Genomic DNA, 14,617 nt, shown 5'->3' with positions numbered 1-14,617 from the left:
TTTTCGACACTAGATATTTTTCGTTTTAATACCACTGCGCAACATTTACGACTAGAACAGAATTCGTTATTAAATAACTTTTTTATTCAATGTGGAAAGACACGTTCGTCACATGGAATAGGATGAAAAAGCTCCGCAGGATATTCACGTCGCGCCTGAATTTTAATTCGTACGTGAATATTCATTTGTTCATTTTTGTCACTTTTAAGTCCATCCTAAACAGGAACAAGCTATATTAAACTTTAGATTCTCTTTGATCTACCGAAGAGAAGCATTGGTGCTTCATGAACATCCTACAAACCTATCGTCGCGGTCATTAATTAACGATCCGCGTCCCGTTCTAATTTAAACGGTCGAATGATCATTAATAATCGGCAAGAAGCGCGCCACATATAGAAGACTTCAGACAAATTGTAAGCTAGCCTAACCTAGCGAATTTTAGGACTCAAAGATTTTGCTCGCGACCGATAAACCTTGGTTTCGTTCTAATTTCCGGATGATACGTCGTTTAAGGTTGGAGATAGCTGGCGCACGAGGGGCTCGGTCTACTGTGCCATTCATCATCGCAGCACCAATTAAAGCGCCTGCAGCTCGTAGTCGTTCATTCGTTAAGGCAGCTTTAAGAGGATTTTAGGGTAGAGAATATTCTCCTCTGTATTATTACATTCTGCTTCGCCATATATTTATAACGATTGTACATTCTGAGATTACGATTCTACTCCCCCGGTAACCTTGCGATATGACTGGAACACTTGAATCTCGTCGTCTTTGCGAGTTAGAGATACACGTTGGGTTACCGGCTTGGACAAGGAAGCAGACGTATTAGTAGACAAGTATAGCGTGTAGATTTGCGCTCGTCACGCTCTGCTTGCGTTCTGATGCATTAGCCAGACCGTGTATCGCAAAACGGCAAACGCATCAGGCACGCTTCATTAAAGTTTCAATTAAGGATCTTTACTTTACTCGAGTCATAAACACAATTTCGTTTACTTTATATTCTTTCGTTTGATCAACTTTACTTAACAGGAAGATGGAATAATAACTCCGGATATACATAATATCCGTAAGACAAGCTGCGTATAAATGACTTGTTAAGACATGGTCGATCGAAGTATCAACGCTTATGGATACGGAGCACGGATGAGGCTTCTTCCTCTTCTTACGTTCCAGTCTAGCTGCAAGGAACAGGACGAGTCAATAACTATTGAGCGATAAACTGCTGCCTTCTAATCAATGTCCGTCCAACCATTCGTTAGCGAAACTACACGATAAAATCGATAGTCCTGCATCCAGACAAGAGCAAAGAGCGCCATGTGGACTATCGGGCACAGCTGTCAGCTCCCTACGTGAATATATCGTATACCTTTAAGGTTCTTTCACAGCACCGACTCGATATCCCTTTGTATTACTCTATTATCGTCGCTTATACTGTCATGGAGACGACGTGAAATTCTATCCTCGTTGATGAATATTCAACAAACTCGATGCAATCGCGTTAAACCAACCGCTTCACCAAATATGATTTACAACGGCATACAAATGGGATAGGGTTGTAACTAGAGCAATTGTTCGTGTGATTTACGACGCTTTTTATGTTATCGACGGTCAGACCGATGCGGGTGTATAGAAGTGGGTTACCTCCAATGATTATTTGACATTGAGCCACATTTGCAGTGCCTCGGTACTATGAAAGATTCTATCGATCGTTTTCACACGAATTGTTCAAGATGGTAGTTACACGTGTAATTAAATCGTTACAAATGATACTTTCAACGGCAAGGTGTAAAGGAATTTCCTCGGCATTCCATGAGAACCATATAGCCAGGTTAAGGTCGGCACGTAATAGTCTTGTGATTCATTCATGCGAGTTATCGATCGCGTCTGGTGCTCGCGTGCCACCGCTTTTACGTGACTTTTCACCGTCGTGTGCACGAGGCTTTAGGATGGACCGGTGCATAATGGGTCGAGTGTTCTTTTCAGTGAGTCAGAAGGCCCGGATGACGACGTCTGCCAAAATATTGTAGTCGCGGTCGCGCACACGCCGCTGCAGCTCGCAGCCTTTAACCAGCCGAGACAATGACGTCATTGTGGAAAGGGACGATAAGGAGTTTAAAGTCGACGCATAACTTGGATATTAAAATCCTGATTCATGCTCCGACCACCCTGAACAAAGACCGAAAAATATATGCAGCTGTCCATTTACAAACAGGTCTTTTTTTAATCTAGAGCCATTGTGAAAATGCTAGTAGAAGTGGCGGGAGTGCAAAGGAGAAATTATGATGAATTTTAATTTGTCCAATGGTTCTAGATCTTTGTTCGGATTTTGAACTGCAACTTTTTGTATTGTGAACTAGACGAGAAAGGTACACGAGCACCGGCTAATCTTTTCGTCAAACACCCTCCAAGGTGTGAAACGAACGTGTGCAAATCTCTCGAGACGAAACAATGACTCACGTGAATGAGAAATCAATATGTAGTACGTTTTGATGTTTCGAGTTCCACTCGTAATCAGTAGTGCAATAACAATGACAAAGGCAAAAACGCAAAGACAACGAGATTAAAAAATAATTTCCATTCTCCCAGCACTGTATAATTATTTAAATATAAATTAGTATAATTTTCAGCTTTCTTACGAATTCAAAGAGGAAAATGCAGAGGGTCTCAAGTGGCTGGACGTTTCTCTTGCCTGAAAACTGTCCTCCCTTCTTTACCTCATCGAGCCACGCATATATCGCGTCCCTAAGGTTTTCTTCCTCCCCTGGAATCCCAACTGGACTTTCTCGGAAAGGTTCAACGCGTCCCTTTATGGGATGTTCATTTGGTCGCGCAGCCACTTCAGCAGACCAACCGGCAACCCTTGTTAGGAGAAACTGGCATCAAGGACACCGGTGGTCTCGCCTCTTACTTCGTCCAGTCTCGTTCGAAATTATGTCCTTGTTACAACTCGATTCGATGAAGATATTCCATCAGTGGCTCTACGCCACTGCTTTTTTTCTCTTTCCTTCTTCTAAGTTACAGAAATAATTGTGCCGCAACCATGATCTATACTTGACCACGTCAGTACGACAGTTTTTAGCAAAAGGATCGACATAAATGCCTTAACAGGTTTTCAAAAATACTTTAATTTCGAGCAAAATCAAAGGTTACGGAGAGCATTCTTGACTCGGCGAGCCATTCGTGGAAATTACAGTAAAAGATGGATCGCGAATATTCGTAGGTTTCAAAAGTTCTGCAATTATCTCGTTAAACTCTTTTCTTTGTTACAACTCTGCGATGGTTATTATTTTTTAAACTTGAGTTTATTCATTGGATTTCTCCTTTTTAAACGATTAGAGAATCGTTATTCAGTCCGTTTTTAACTACAATCGAAACGTTAGACAATTAGCTGTAACGTTTATCCTGCTTATATGTTACAATTTGAATCGAGTGAAACTGTGATTCGAATACAGTTACACTTTTCATTAAAGTGCGCGCGGTCTCGTTAAGCGAAAGTGTCGGAGGCATGGATTAAATCCGAAGGCGTTCCACAGCTTCGCGTCGCGTCGTCCCGTTCATCGACGAAATCACGACTGTCATCGTTCCTGTCCCTAATTGTCGTCAATTGCTGTCAATTGTAGAGCCAACCCTCCTGCGGCCAGCTGCAATTTGCAGCTAGATCGCGCGTCATCGGCGTGCCGATCGTCGCGCAAAATCGTTATGCACGCGTTACGTACTCTTTCTTTCTCCGCTCGCATATAATTAACGCGGCGACGTTTGCGTGCGTGCACGCTGTTGTAATAGACTCTAGTGGTTGGTTTCCTTTCGCTGCGCGTACCGATCACTGAAAGAGTAATCAAAGACGGACACGAATCGAGATACTCGAGAAATATTGCGATTCCTGAGTTGTATTTGTTATTTGGAACGAAAACGTTGTTCACGAATAAGGTTCAAGGTTTGTGGGTAATTAATGAAAAAATATTGCACGCAGATTACATGTTTATTACACTTAACGTAAATAGCTGCAAGTGAGCGAACAGGTTCACGGAAAGCAACGCTTTGCGTTATCGACGAACGGAGTGTTGGCACGGAATGGCGCACCCAAAAGCGTGGCCGACTCGTTCTTAATAAACCGTGAAACAATCCTAATTACGGTGTTGCTATGGGGCATGAACGCCGCTGGAACATAGGGTGTGGTGACGCATTAAATTAGCATTGCATTTCCGGCAAGATCTCGATGTTTGAAATTGTTCATTCACATCAGGATAAACTTCACACTCATCGAACAATTTATATAATTCTCCTTGCTGGGCCAATAGTTATTATTATTCGATCCTATGATATTTGCATTGGATCGAGACGTATCTTCGGATGGTGCAGTCTGCGCTCTACAAACACGCGACCCGCTTAAAACAATGCCATGAAATCGATCATAGAAGGCATGCATCAACGCGTATGCATTATGCATCTCTGGAACCGCCCTAATCGCTTCGACATCGCTGCCCTCGGCGTTCCTTTCCCGCGAGCATTAGCTAGTACGCATCGCCACGCAAATTGCACCGTGTACACACGCCCGGTTGCAAGTACTCTGTTCGCTCACTTGCTCGCTCGCTCTGTTTACCATTTTCGAGCGAACATGCGGTTAAGAAGCGTGGGCTAAAACGTCGAGAAACTCGGGCCGTACCGAAGGAAAAAGCATAAAAAAGAAGGGTATAACCCGGCTGGTCGAAACGCGGTGTTCGGTAGGGCAGCCAGTGGTGGGGACTTGGGCAGATGTTTGGTCCATGGTACGAGGGCTCCAGTCCCCTATGGGGTGCCGTGCCATAAACTACCCTCCATCGACGACTCTTTCGCGTAGGCAGTAGCAGCCAGGTCCGATGCTAACGCGACGACAACAATGGCTTTCGGTCTCCAACGCTTCTGCCCCTTGTGAGCCAGCCTTAAGGGCCACGTGACACGCGAGAAACACGCATTTTCACGCAGACACACGTGCCTGTAGACGCACACAAAGACTTCGCAGAATTCGCCGGAGACTCCTTCGAGTCGTGTCGAGCCTCGCTTCTTCCACCACGTGGTCGACGCTCTCGTGCCCGTTGTGGTAGACGAGCAGCGTCTGCCGAGAATTGCGAGATCTTTCCTCGTGGAATCTTCCAACTCGGAACGCGCATTTTCGTGAATCATCCGTACGATCCAACGTTTACGTAATTACTAAAGATATACCGTTCAATCGATTGTCAATAGTGTGTGCAAGTGAGTGGAGTAGCAAAGAAGATCGCGTTTCTCTCGTTCCGATTGAGGGAATTATATTGCGAGACGAAGGGATCGATCTTGTGTATACAGATTCTGGCAGTTCCCCGTTCCTATTTAGATCTGGTCAAAGAGGGATGTCGTTGAAAGTGAACCGCACTCCAGCGCGTTTCGAGAGGACATTTAATGCTTGAGCGTGAACTACATGTATTGGAAGCATCAGCCGCACAGGATCAATAGAAATCGACGTTAGAAGATGTCGTTTGCTGAGATCGACCAGCACGCGCCGTCACACGAGCGCCACTCCCGCTGACTCGTAAGTGTGAACACCCTTTGTCGGCTATCTTTTAATATAGACGAATTTATCCGTGTTGAGCAGTCGGGCAATTGACCGGAGGATGTGGATCATTTTTTCATCGGCGCGATCCGAAAAATTATTATGAATTTGATTCGAGTCCAAGCCGGAAGCGCGAATATCGTTATACATCGTTATATAAATTGTAGAAATAATTGAATTGCTTAATGCAAAAGTGGTACAAGTCAATTTTTTGCCTATTTGGTTTAACATCGCAGCTCGAACCGCAGCTTCATTCTATGTTGTACAGAAGTTGCGTAAGCGTATCTTCATTAGTTTCTCGGTGGCTAACAAAATAAGTGAGAATCGCCCACGCGGCCTCTTACGGAATTTTTACTTTCTCCTTTCATTATCTAGCAATTAACTTTTTCTATCTATATCACTTTTGAATTAAACGGTTCAATTAGCTACTGAAATAAATCGCGTATGATTAGCGATAGTAACATCTCTTCGGAAGTGTACGAGTCACCGATCTGTATCTAGCAAGCATCATCGAGTTTCATGATGCTGTCATACCGGAAAATACCGCAAGTCAGATGCAATACACCACTAGACGAGCCATTTCGAAGCGTTCCGCTAGACCACCAGAGATCCTCTCGATGTGGCGAGTATCGTTGACGCGTTGTCGAGTTGGCGCGGACACGTGATACACGTGCAACACGGAATTCCGTTTTGTGTGGTGTCGCCGTCGATTGCAAGTCACTTCTTGTTTTTACGTAACTCAAGGACCAGGAAGATGACGGGGATGCGATGTTGCGTTAATTAACGTTCTTGCGCTATCTCTCTTCGGGTCGTGTTCAGGCATGAAAATGAAAGTGACTGGACATCAGATTGATTTCGACGATGCAGGAAACGAAGACCGCTGATAGATCGTCGGCAAGGTATCTCGGGATTTCAAACCGATTTCTTTTTCCATACATTGCAATGGTATTTCCCTCATGGATATTACGAAAACCATCACTAGAACAACGTTTGTCATTTAGCCAGTCCCGGCACATGATTTGCTATTACGAAATGAACTTTCGGAACGAAGAAATGCGGGCCTTGCTTAAAAAGCATCAACGTTTGCTACATTTTATCTTGACACAGGAATTTAATGGAAATGTTGCGGGATGGTGCATCGATTTGAATAAAATTACTACTCGTTTCAAGTTCGGCAGAGAGAAATAAAAAATAATAATTGAGTAAGTGTTTGCGATAGAGGAAAACTGTATGTCTGAAAGTTATTGCCGAAGTCTGTGTGTTTCGCGTGGAATCTGTGTAAGACGATTCATAGTGGTTTTTTTTAAAATCTCGTGCTCCTTCTTCCATTAAGTCTTCAGCGCACTATGTCCTTGGAAGGGTCCTATGTGATGTGGAGATGACTGACGCGGTGGTTCGGTCGATCTCCCAAAAAATTCCGTTTCGAAACGGAGAACAATAATCAGATCTTGAATTATAAATTGGAGAATAACATACTCTAATCGCATTTCGTTCGGTGCTGAATTTAAAAAATTTTAACTAATTAATCAATTATACTTTGCTGATCAGTATCTCGATTTCAATTAATGCCAATGGAGTATGCTTGTCGAAAAAACCTGTCATACGTTTCCTCCATCGTTCACGCAATTGAACGGTCGTAATTTCTTCCCTTTTTCCGTGACGTCTATCGACATTTACGCGCGCTTGATCGAGAGCCACCGTCGAGGGCTTCTTCTATTAGGAGCACATTTTCTTGTTTCAGGAAATCGATGTGGAAAGTACAAGTTTGCTAGCTGTCTAAACCACTTTCCCACCTCGACACAGTCAAGGTTAGATGAATGAATGTTTAATAGATTTATAATGTCGACCCTGATTCTCTGTTTCCCTATGGATTTACCATGCCGAGACTGGTTCTCATTAGTGAGTTTGGTCCTGATGTCGGTCGTGTTATTTTCATATAACATCGGAAATTAGAGAAAGGTTTGTTACAGTTCCCGATCGCTCAGGTGATTAGGTCTAACTGCAAATTAACGTTTTGAGGTTAATACGTGGAATGGAAAGGAGATTCGAACATTATCGCCAAAGAAGTAGTGCAGCATTCGTGTCAAAGTAACGATAATGTAACAATAAAAAGTTAGACAAATGGATGTACGTAGCGATTTATTTTCCGAACTAAATACAAATCATTAAGGGAAATGTTAATCCTACGTTACTCTCCATTAATAAAATTCAGTCCATGCTGAAGTTTATGGCTGTTATTAGAACGAGGAAAATGCAAGATTTGTAACAAAATAACTATGTATTTAAACAAAAACCAAGTTTCTATTCCAAACGAATAAATTTTCATAAATATTATTGCTTCCTGTGTTAAAGCCTCTAACTACCTCGAAGAAAGTCTCAAATTAATGATCGAAACACTCGTTTGTTATCCACAACTGTTTCTTATGGAATTTGGATATTCTGGCGACCCTAAAAGACAGATGGCGAGCAAGATAAGAGTATTATCGCACGAGAGATAAAGCATAGCCTTTGAAGGTCTGGCGTTACCGAAAATGTTCGAGTGGCTTGGTAAAACACGACCAGAAGGTAGAAGTAGCGGTGAAGAGGGCAAACAGTTGGACGTTCTTTATCGTTAAATGTCAAGAGCATCATGTATCACGAATGAGTTTCTCTTGGTTGACGGCACGAGACCAGTGGAACGAACGTGCTATACGTGAAATGTTGCTCCTACTTACCTCGAAGAGTTACAATTAAATATGACGATGTTCCGCAACACGGAAGTGATTCTTTTCGATATAAATTATCGGTTTACGTGCCACGATAATAACCATGCTTCTAATGAAGTGTAGGTTCGCGTTGCTTTTACGACGAACGAGCGCCGCTTCGGATACTCTCTAACGGTAAACTTATTTCTAATTTGCTGTTCCCCGTCGTCTTAAATATCCGACTAGACCGCTGTAACAGCTCGGTATCGATTTAAATTTCGTTAATTTTCATTTGGACTTCACTTGGAAGAGATTATAGAGAACGAACTTTCAACTAATTTAGGTGATTCTACGGGCATTGGACAGTCTAAAGTCTAAGACACGTTGTGAAAGTGATAACGTCTCGAGCTGATAGCATAAACAGCGCTATCGTTTCGGCCCGTCAGGATACCGTAAACCGTTCTTTTTTTCTTAGCACGCGAAGAAATCGCTGGTGAAAAATGTGATGTCGCAAAAAGAGCTGGCATGAGTAATAAGCAATCGCCTTAATGACCACCTCATTTGAACGGCAATCTTCGTTCCCTTGTTAATCTTATTTTATTTCTTTTTTTTTTTTTTATTTCATCGACAAAGAGAAGATGATGGTGCTCGTGCCTTCTTTCGAAGCAGACTGGCAAGCAAGAATGCGTTCACAATTTTTCACCTGTCAAAATGCGGAACAGGCCCGAATTTTACTCGTTCCTCCCTTCCATCGCGCTCTTCTACTACAATTTTATCGAGCCGATAGAAAACGATTGGATTAATTAGGTAACAGGGAATGGCTTCCGTTAAGTATAACTCTGTTTACCAAGCTGCAGTACCAGGTTCACAGATTTTAAGGTATACTATCTTTTACGGAATATAAAGTAAAATAAGCTTGCGAGCTATCTCAAAGCGAACGAAGTGAAAGCAAAGCGTCTTCAGAACATTGTAATATAAATCTTGGTGGATCAAATTCGACAAAACTTTAATACCTGGTTGAGAAAGTAATCAAAGAAGAAACATTTCAGACAGAAAACGAAGAATTGTAAACTTTCTCAAACGAGTAACGATTAGAATGCAAATACCGACTAATTATGGGATTTAATCGAATTTTTTTACGAAATATTGTCTCTCTTATATTCTCTTCGATCTCCGTTCGTCGTTGTGAGTGTCTCCTAAAATCGTAAATACAGATAACCAAGAAAAAGACCGTCGCTAGCTGGTCGCCACATCGCAAAGAAGCGGAATGAAGAGGGGACAGCCGTGAAGCGTGCAAGGAATAACGAATGCTTGAACTCGTGCCAAGATGTTGCACGCGGTGGCGTCGTCGTCGTGGGGAATCCGAAGAAGGGACGGGACTCCGTGATTGTCTGATAGATTCTTCCTAACCAGAGAAATTATCCGAATTTGGTGGCTAGGCTTCGTTTATTGAAACAAGACTTGCGTTGCAAGGATATAAATCTTTCTTTATCTGATTTCTGTTCTTTCAACGATTTGTCTGAATGAACTTTTCTCTTTCTCTCTCTCTCTCTCTCTCGTTTCGTGCAATAAATTTGTATTCCTATTCAAATACTTGCATCACTGGATATCGATAGATTCATCATTTACCGTTACATCGAAAGTCGAACGTCAATCAATGGACTGACATTGAACATCATAGAGCGCAGGATTACCCATACCTGTACATTCTCCACGAGTTAATTATTTCGTTATTATATATAGCCTCATGATGTGAGCAAACCCCAATTCGAAACACGCGAACACGATACTAGGAAAACTTCACTGCCAGAGTATCAGCTGTTCCTATTCGCTTAATCCGACAGGAGCTCGGATATACTGGCAGCAATCCAGTGACAGGGGAACAGAGGTAATACTACACTATCGACTCCTGGCCCTTGTCATTCGAGTTCTTTTAATTAAATCATCTCCGGAGCTGAGCTGGAATCGTGAGCAGGCAATATCGATCGATCGCGAATCACCATAGGGTGATGTCAGTACGTTCTAAGCGAAGATCAATCGGTCTCTTGGAGGTTAGAGGTAACTGCTCGAATTTCACCATTGCTCATTCCGTTTCCTTCTTATTTACTGTACGACGAATTTGTCTCTATGCGTTCTATATCGCGGAGGCGTGCTATTATTGATTTCGTCTGGGCCTAAGGGTTTCGTGCTCCACCCACGAGGAGCACCAGTCCTTGTTCGTGTGTGTCGAGTGACTCACCAGTGAGATTCAGCCGCGAATTAGGAATGTATTTCGTGCGAACACCGTGAAGAAAGTTAGTGGGAGATAGACTAGCTTACAGTAGGGTGTTTCCGTTTCGAAAGAGGAAAAAAGAAGATTATAAGCATTAGATGACTTCAGCATTGAGCTTCGTGAAGAATTTCTGAAGGATTTTAGCTCGTAATTTTACAAGAACGATAGGAATTTTTATAAGATGTAAAGAATGCTTCGGCTATATTCTGATAAAGCCCGAGATTTACATATCGTCGAGTTCCATAAACGTGTTAGAAAGTGGGCTTGATAAATGCGAATTGCGTGGTTGTGTACAAGTACGCCGAGCGTCTGGATAATCGTGACCGTGGATAGAACAAGTTAATTTAGTAAGCGTTCACTCGTAAATTCATCTTTTCTCGTGAGAGTGTGCGTTACTTAACCCTGGCATTTAAGTCCAACGGTACATAGAACAAATCGAGGAACACGCGACGATGATCTATCGACGACCTCGTCGTGAGAGTAGCTTATCATCTCAAGTTCGAAAGTTCCTCCTCGCGCCAGTTCCACATTGCCGAACACGAATCGGTAGATGCGGTTTGTTATTTCTTATTTGGCGGCGAGGATAACGCTGTATTGGCATGACTGTGGCGAACTTACGGCCTGAAGAGCTTATCAACGACTAGTCTAATCTTACGGTGCAACCTATCATCGGCACACCGCGGTACTAGAGAAAGACCGCCTTCCAGTTAAACTTCTTAGGTAAGCCTTCATGCGTGAAATTTTCGTTTCTCCTCGAAACGATGAAAGAATGCAACAAGAGGAAACGAAGCGAAAAATCGGCCGGTCAAGATAGACGATTTATCGCAGTAGGATGCGGCAAAAATTACGGCCCACTAACCTACTACGATAGATAAGAGAGTAATCGAGTAGCGCGCGAATCGAACCACTCCTATCCTTCGCTGGTTTTGCTCGCAAACAACCGATTAATCTACATATTCACACGTCTCTTTCGTATGATTTTCTTCGATCTGCTCGCTGGAACTGGTCTAGATTCCGTCGCATCGCGCACCCCTGTCACGAAAGACCTTGTTCGACGATTCGTCAAGATAATCGGAGAAAAGGCAATATGTTGCTGGAATAACGGCCATGGAAATGTTTCATGCTGTCGTGTGTTCCGATTTCTTTCGACCGAGCTTCGGGCTACTAGACTTCGCAGGCTAATTAAGAACGCCTCGGAAGTGGACTTCAGTCCGTGGCTTTGAAGGCGAATAAAAGGCATTGAATTTTAAACCGTACTTCCTCTCTGTTATGTATAATCGAGGTGGATTTCTCCAAGGAGATTTCGTTAAAAGCTTTAGTTTTATCGGATCAAATATCAACTATTGTAAATTGTTGCAGCCATTCGATAACAATATTCCGGACTTTTCCTGGACGTGCATACGAAATAGTGTTGTCTGCACACCGACTTACGTGTCATGAAATCGTAATTAAGTCGATTGCAGAAAGGCGAGTCACGAAAACAATGGCAATGAAGCGACAATCACGTAGATCCTCGTAGATCGACCTTTCAGCACGCCTATCGAATCGAAAATGTGTCCCCCGCATCGGAATCGGGCACCGTTACCGTCGGTGGGCCCCAGTAAATTTATTCTAAAATACTACTGGAGGTCAGTGTGCCATGATTTTTATCAAGCATCATATGTATGCTGTGTCACGGTTATTACTAGTAAAAGGATCGAACAATCTTTATGATATTTCCGCAAAGTTGAAGTCAAGGAATCTCACTTGGAATATTTTCAATTTTCTTTCACGTAAAATAGGACTGAGGATCTTATCAGTTGTTTTATTTTATTCAAAAATAGGTCCCTTTAGAATTCATTGCACCTATAGGCATGATCGATATGTCGAACAAAAAACAACGAACGTGCAAGAAACGTCTAATGTTCGAGATCGGCCTTTAAGTTCGCGACCCGAATATCTTGAAATTACGAGCAGTTTTTATGCTTATTTCTGTGACGCTTCCTCTGCCGTTGTCGCTTATTATAGTCATTTTCTTTCGAGTTGCGAGCTATGATTTTCATGTTAATATTTTATGACCGTGTTCCCTTGAACGTTGTCATACACATAAGTACACTTAAGTTCTTGCTTAAATAATCAATATCTCTGGATTTGTTGCAACCACAGTGGAAATCACTCAAAGTTTCTGTGAAATCGATGACCTGCCGTAAGAATTGTATAAATGTTGCTGGATAATCTAGAACGTAACTGTCTTTTCTCGCGAACTTCAAAAGTACGAAGACTAGTAACGGTAGTTTGCTTTGTAGTATAACAGTCTGTTTGACATATGTAAATCCATAATATCTTATCCATGAAGCATCGTGTTGGACAAAAGGTCCAGAACGTGCAGAAAATGGTTAATAGTCGGGAAAAGTCACGAAGGTGGCTGGCCGGACGTTTGGTGCCCATGAAATCAGCACAGACGAGAATGGAATAACGAAATAATGTTTGAATGAGCCCACGCGACGGTCTGAGCGCCCACGCTCGATACAACAGTGTAGCTCAGTCTCGTAAATCCTCAAATACTCTGCGTTTAATGCATTTCACTGAATAACGTTATTTCCATTAATATTTAGCATCGCCATCGATCTTGCGAATTTCTAAAGAACTTAGGTTAAATAAAATTACAATCGTCCTGAAGTTCTGCGAACTCTGGCGATTTTCCCGCTTAAATGGCATAATGATGCAGCGTAGTAGAGTGAGCCGTTCGGTGTTCTAAAAGTCAAAAGATAGACAGAGAAAAAGATGAAGAGAGGGGAAGGGAGGTCCAACTTAACGGGTCTTTCTCAGTAGGTCGATACGTGCAGTAGTTGACACCGATTAGGACCTCGAAATACATACGCATATATCGGGGGAGTGTACATATGTATATAATCGACCTATAATGGAAGGCTGAACTTGAAAAAGGAGAACTTTGTTGAGCTGTAGACAGAACTTGGAACAACTTCGAATTCATATAGGGGAAGCAAAGCGAATGAAGATATAATTAAATTCTAAGCGATATACACGGTGCCATCAACCGAGATTGGCCACACATTAACCGGAAGACAACGCACTACTTTTCAAAAGTTTATGTTACGCATTCCGCTTGAAAATCGCCTTATCTGGCTGAATATGGTGGTCTTTTGAAGCACGTGAAGTGCACCACTTAAGTAACAAGCTGTACCACTCACGCGTGTTTAAGATTGTGGTTTCAAGACGATTGCTTCGTGTTTCTAGTAGGTGGTCCTTTACATCTAAGTTGCACAAGGGAAGGTGAAACGTGGATTGGAAATTTATGAGATTATCTCCTTTTCAAATGCGACTCTTCTGTAACACGTTCCACGTTAAATTGTTTAGAATCGTGTTTTACATTGCACCGCTTTGTGCATGTTTTTCCAAGTCTTATTGCGCGTCTATGCGGTCATTGAAATCACCGAGGTACGCGTAATAAGCATTCACAAGCGAATTGTGAACGCTTGTGAATTTAAACAAGCATTGGTTATTGCCGTCAGTCAGTTGGTGCGTGAGCGTGGAAAATCTTTGACAAATGCAATTTCTCTTAGGCTGATCGTTAAGAGTTCATTGTATTCAGATGTTTGTATGGACGTGTTTACCTTCAATTTTTCTATTTTTCTATTTGAATTTACGCCTGACGTGTGCAGTCAATTGCATTAAACGTATCGTATGGATGCGAAGCATTCTTTTTTATTGAGTCTATAAGGATACTAAACGCAATATGCGAACACTCATGCGACTATAATCGTGACGATCGATGTAATCGAGGTAGCAAAATGCGCCATTCCCACCCGTAATAATTTTTATTTGATATGGTGGCATCATTAAGCAACTCTCTTAACGATTCCATATCGATTTAGATGCCGATTTCTACTTCCATATACTTTTGCACTGCGAACGATAAAATAAGTCGCAATGATTGATATTTGCGTCATTAATTGTGGAGCCATAGGAACGCGTCCATGAAGGAAAGAATTATTTTATCGATAGAGTATTAATCTGCTTTTAATCCCCTAAAAATTAAAATATTCGCTTAAATTATTGGTTTCGAAAAAAATACATATACCTTTTCATAGCTTATAATGT

The 14,617-nt window shown here is 42.1% G+C and overlaps 1 protein-coding gene across 3 annotated transcripts in view; it reads left to right on the top strand.

Moving 5' to 3' along the window:
* LOC117243533 (disheveled-associated activator of morphogenesis 1) overlaps positions 1 to 14,617 on the top strand; it is a 43,497-nt gene that overhangs the window by 5,722 nt on the left and 23,158 nt on the right. The window contains exon 1 of one of the 3 annotated variants that reach the window (XM_033511108.1): positions 4,742 to 5,539. The exons of 1 other annotated variant lie outside the window; for it this stretch is intronic. The gene's annotated coding sequence lies outside the window, so the exon portion shown is untranslated. Of the gene's footprint in view, positions 1 to 4,741; positions 5,540 to 7,345; positions 7,369 to 14,617 lie in introns of those variants that run through there. One more of the 3 variants, XM_033511111.1, reaches the window with a different exon arrangement.

The sequence above is a fragment of the Bombus vosnesenskii genome, unplaced genomic scaffold, assembly GCF_011952255.1.
Source record: "Bombus vosnesenskii isolate JDL3184/JDL3185 unplaced genomic scaffold, Bvos_JDL3184-5_v1.1 scf7180000013266, whole genome shotgun sequence".
Classification (NCBI taxonomy): Eukaryota; Metazoa; Arthropoda; class Insecta; order Hymenoptera; family Apidae; genus Bombus; species Bombus vosnesenskii.
The sequence above is the reverse complement of the archived record's forward strand: the minus strand, read 5'-3'. Positions and strand labels throughout refer to the sequence as shown.